This window comes from Mixophyes fleayi, chromosome 1 (assembly GCF_038048845.1).
Source record: "Mixophyes fleayi isolate aMixFle1 chromosome 1, aMixFle1.hap1, whole genome shotgun sequence".
NCBI classification, from domain to species: domain Eukaryota; kingdom Metazoa; phylum Chordata; class Amphibia; order Anura; family Limnodynastidae; genus Mixophyes; species Mixophyes fleayi.
This window is the reverse complement of record NC_134402.1, coordinates 144,858,005-144,864,004: the sequence shown is the minus strand read 5'-3', so window position 1 is coordinate 144,864,004 and position 6,000 is coordinate 144,858,005.

The following is a 6,000-nucleotide window of genomic DNA, read 5'->3' as shown; positions in this document are numbered from 1 at the left end:
ACTTTATTAGAAAGGTGATCTAGTCACAGATTCTTAGTATTCCTAGTAACAAATAAAATACAGAACAATTGGAAATAATTGATGATCCCATTGTACATGGTAACTCTCCTTTAATGTACATTGTAACTGGCATATTATATTAAACTAATAGTAGGAAAAGTCTTATCATAACTCACCATTGTGAAACATATTTTGATTTATTAAACTGCAACAATAATAAAGAATGTGTAGGAATTGTTCAGGGAATGTGAACACCCCAAAAATTATTGTACCTTTCTTCCTTCTTCCATGGCTATATCCTTTGCCACCATCCAGTCCAATATATATAGGGAAAATTATGTACCTATTTGGATATTTTCTTCCTAGGGATTGGGTTAGTTGATGCTGAGTTTGTTTACAAATTAGGAAAACACATTGATAAATAGCGCCTTTTCAGGTGTGAGGTGTATTATACACCAGTGGAATCAGGAGAGTGGTACCAAAATGAAGTACATACTTCTGGAAGAACAGTTTCTTTATCAGCTTCTTGTGTTGTTCCACCATTTGAAACACAAGGCTGACCGATATCAAGTTCTTCTGTGGACCCCCTCTACTGTACTGTCACCCACTATGTTTACTACATATGATTTGTATACCTCATCCCTGATCAGATTCCCTTCAGTCGTGGTCTACTTTTAAATGCTTCCATGAGTGGAAGGAGTTCCTTGACTATCACCAATGATTCTAGTCGGGTAAAATAAGATTTTCTAAGATAAAGCTTTCTCCAGTTTGTGAGGCTTGAACGAGAAACATAATATCACGATTTTTTGGGTTTGATGTGATTCATCACCGTTGTTTTAAGGCTTGTAACAGAATGTCTGTCTTTTGCGTCTTCTGCAAGTATGTTTTTCTAAAAAACATTTGTATTGTAAAATAATAATTGTAAAAAATAATTCTGATTTGTTATCACTAATTATCATTATTGTAAAGCATGTTGAAAATGTCATATACATTGCTATACACAGCTCAGGGTTTAATTCCTTAGCATCATGGCTATCATCATCATCATCAACATTTATTTATATAACGCCAGCAAATTCCGTAGCGCTTTAAAATTGGTGTTATGAGCGTTTTGTCGCTATCCAATAACGATTGTCGAATATCAATTTGTGTTTCCAATGCACAAATATTTATTCTCAAAAAGTAGCAGAATATATTTAAGCGAAATAATAATAAGTACAGCCGTTACTTATCGCAGGCGCTCTGGATCCAGTGTACAGTCATTCAGTCCTGAAGTCTGTGGTCTAGGTGACTGAACACTACATGATAGCTACTGCTTATATGCAAACAGAGATACAGTGAAACAATGCAGGTGGTATAGCTTGCTTCTATTGGTCCAGGCGTCAGGAGGGTCCAGGGGGTTACACATCATAGGCTGATTCAATCTAAGGAATCCAAAGGTGGGGGTCTCTCCAGGGGATGAGCTCTGTTCTTCCCACCAAACTGCTCTGTTCTTCCCGCCACACTCCAATTACAATCAGTCCATTTGCATTTGACAGTTAGTATCATATTAAAGGTTTATTCCCTAACATCAATAACTAGAGTATGCAATGTGCGATCTCTTCGCCGAATGCACCGAACAGCTGCTGATGTAAAGGGGATCAATATGATATTAGACATGACACATTTCTTTTAACCTGAACCATATGTATAACTAATATGCATATAACTTATAATATTGCACATAAACACTACTATATTTCGACATAAATAACTATGTGTTACAACTACCATTAATGTGTACTATTTTACAAACGTGTGTGTTGGTGCGAATGTATGTAAAAGCGTAAATACTGTTGTTGCCACGTGTTGCGGCTGCGTACGCCCTTCCACGCCGTAGTGTGCCATACGCATCTTTTCAGACAAAGACAACGAAGTTTGCACGATTTTAATTGAAATGACTTTATCCAATTTACTGACTTCGACATTGGGTACAAACATTAATAAAACAATATTAATAAAACAATACTGGGTAATACATATAGACAGAGAGATAAGAGAACCCTGCTCGCAAGCTTACAATCTATGGCTATACTATATAGTGTCACGACTGTCTATTCGGATTACATAAATAACATTCCCATTTGATATTTAAAGTGGCAAGCAATAGATGTGTGTATTTTTAATTTAATTTGTATGTGCATTTTGTATTTGTATTGAATTGCATTGTGTATGGAACATGGGACTGTCACATTTATTAATAATACTGTCAAGACAATATTCTCCCTTGTGTATAGGACAGTTCATCCTATTATTATATTGTGTGCAAATAGGGTAATTTCATTTTAGTCACTTACACTGTCAAGCCACATATCTACGCTATCTCAACACATTCTCTAATATTCCAAATAATTATTTGGATTATTGGAGCCGAACAATGCTGTTTTAACATTATATTAATATCAGTTTTAAATTGTTTCAAAATATTTTTGTATATGTTGTGTATGTTATGCATGAATAAATGTGTTTTTTTTATATTGTAAAAGGAATGTGGGGCCTAATTCATTAAGGATCTTAACTTGAGAAACTTCTTATTTCGGTCTCCTGGACAAAACCATGTTACATTGCAAAGGGTGCAAATTAGTATTTTGTTTTGCACATAAGTTAAATACTGACTGTTTTTTCATGTAGCACACAAATACTTGAGAGCTTATTTGTACACTGAAATTTAAATTTGATGTTTGTGTGCTACATGAAAAAACAGTCAGTCTTTAACTTATGTGCAAAACAAAATACTAATTTGCACCCCTTGCATTGTAACATGGTTTTGTCCAGGAGACTGAAATAAGAAGTTTCTCAAGTTAAGATCCTTAATGAATCAGGCCCGTGATTATTATTTTTTAATACCATATAATAGTGCAGTCACCATTTGTCTTTTGTCTTCATATTTGTTGGGGATAATACCACTATCCCTGGTTGACAGCAGCTTTTGCCTGGTATTTAATATTCTTAGCGCCAACTGGAATACTGCCTTGGGAGTTTGTTGTATAGGGATTTTAGGTACCCCTTAATCAGAGGCACCCCTACTCCTAGGACAGTTAAAATTTGTCTTCTACATTCTCAATGCCATCTGTATTATATCACAAAGCTTAAGTATACCCACTGGTTATGCTAGAATACTGCTGGCGCAAACGCTACTGTTTTTAAACTGAACACATCTTGCGATCCATCTGACTCAACACATGCATTTAAATATGCTTTTTTATATGTGCGTCTTTTGCATACCTATGTCCTGAGCATGCATGTATCCAAATAAGCCCCATTATCTTTTTTTTGGATGAACATATTTTCAAACCATGCTAAAAACAAAAGATCCATCATCTGATGTATCACAAGATTTTCTCCGCACATTTGTAAATATTGCCAAACTATGTGAAGAGTTAGGGCGTGACTTTTCCTTTCATTTTTTGTGATAGTGTTTTCAATTATGAACATCTAAATAGTGCAAATATAGACACAGCCAATTCCACAATCTGCCTTTTCAAGATTTTTTTTGTACGTCAGTATTCATCAATCAAATAATTCTCTGTTCTCCAAAGTACACAAATATAGCTAACATCTGTTCTCCGCCAACATAGAAATAAGTAAATAGATTGGTAAATCCAAAACATTAAATGAAAGTATATTTGTTATGCCTTATTATGTTGCACTGTTGTGCAATTAGCAATATTAATGTTCAAGCAGCACTAAATGTCATTCTCATCATCTTGTGGGGATTCAATAGCAGTTCACTCTTTCAAAAGTTAGCTAAATGCTGTTTTAAGGACTGTTGGTTCCATTTCCTGGTGAGTACTTTCACAGTAAACACTCAGAAGGGACTCTTATGGGAAGGTGCAGTGGGTGAGCATTGCTATCTTGCTGCCAGACAATGAGAACATGCCTTGTCTGAGCTCAAGTGTTCCAAGGTCAGAAACTATAAACAGTTCAGACCCAAGATGAGTTCCTGCTCCTGAACAGGATGATCTCCTGGGCAATTTCCTAACCTCTCCGATGCCGTCTGGGTAGAGGCTAAAGAGAAGGTAAAGAAAAACACAATATATAATAAAGCCAGCAGCTATGATGGTGTCAAATTGAAATATGAGATTGACATTTCTGAGAAAAAGGAAAGAGGTAACATAGGTTTGCTAAGAGGCCCCCTTCTTACCACTTTCACATTGCCGCCCCTGCAATATCCCATGTTTTTGCAGTGTCACAGATCATCCCAGCTCAGAGACCCCATCACACTGCACCTTGGACCCGGGAATTTCCCGGGCCAACCCCATTCATAATGAACCTGGGTCTGCCCTGGCAATAAGTGTCAGACATCACAAGAGGAGCTTAGATTGGCTGAAAAATGGTGAGGCCATTTAAAGGGGACTTTTTTTTTTTGCACACAAAGATGAGGCCAAAGTGGGTGGTGACTGTTCACAGCATTGCTTTATGCATGGCCGACGAGTTACTATTGTCTAGACCAGGAGTTCCTGTTTTATTGCGTCTTTTGGCTCTTTTATAAAGCAAATGAGAGCTTGATGCGGCTGCTAAAACTGTGCTATCTTGCACAGTGTCATTTCAGGAGGAGAAAGGAGAAATTTATGGTAGAGAGGGAGAATACTCAACGTCTTTATTTGTGCAGGAGGAGAGCTTTTGTCAGGTCCAGCATTTCCTCCAGCAACTAACCAAACAATGTGGGCCAGAGAACACAGTCACGGAGAAGCTTTCTGGTTTACTGTGGAAGCTTTTGAGGACCAGCAGTGGATGGTACACTTTCGTATGTCATGTGGGACAATTCAGTATGTGCTGGACCTTATCACCCCAGCACTTTCTAGACAGGCCACAAACTGCAGAAACCCCATTGCACCAAGTAGGAGACTAGCAATTGTGTTGTGGTGGTATTCTACCCCTGGCGAATACCACACAATCTCCTGCTTGTTTGGAGTGGGGATATCCACGGTTTGCACTCTAGTGCATAAGTCACCAAGGCATTGCTGGGAGCCCTTTACCATCGCTTCATCTCCTTACCTGAAGGACAGCGACTGGATGACACCATCACCGGATTCCTGTGACGTGGATATCCACAGTGTACAGGAGTCATAGATGGACACACATCCCTATCATTGCCCCCACAGACAACCCTGCGGATTATTACAACTGCAAAGGCTGTCATTCCATAATTCTACAGGCTGTAGTTGACCACAACTATTGGTGAGCATCATTTTTTATTTTAATGTGACTGTGTCTTATGATGTGTATTGTAAAACAAAGCTAAATATATTATATTTTTAGTTTCACAGATGTGTTTATTGGCTGGCCTGGACGTTCCCATGACGCCAGAATTCTGGCCAATTTGGATCAGTTCCAGATTGCAGAGGAGAGGCAAGATTGCTGGTTGTTCCCTAAACAGGTAAATGTCTATATCTGTTATGATGTTTTCCTCTGCTAGCTAATACATTCATTATTTGTCTACTGTCTCTGTCCATCTGTATATGTTCAGCTTTCCAAATATAATTAAAACATATACCAGCAGGTGTATTGTGTTCTGTAACCAACATTTTGGTAGCATGTATATGTTTTGTTATTTTTTGGAGCTAGACATTATAGATTGCAAGATCTCTAGGTGTAGTGATTGTTGTCCAAGTTCCAATATTCTCTGTACTACAGAAATTGAATCTGCTGTATTTCTTTGCAGAAATCCAAGATCATGAATGGTGTGGAGATCCCAATGGGAGATGCAGCTTGCCCTTTGCAGCGATGGTTGATGAAGGGCTTCACCCAGCACCATCAACTTTTTGCGCAACAAATTAGATTCACCCTCAGCTCTGCTTGGATGGTGGTAGAAAATGCCTTTGGACGATTGAAAGGACGTTGGCGGTGTTTATTGAAGCGCATTGACATTGATACCAGACTTGTGCCACACAAAGTTGTTGCTTGCTGTATTTTACACAATATTTGTGAAATGCAGACAGAGCATTTTCTACCAGAGTG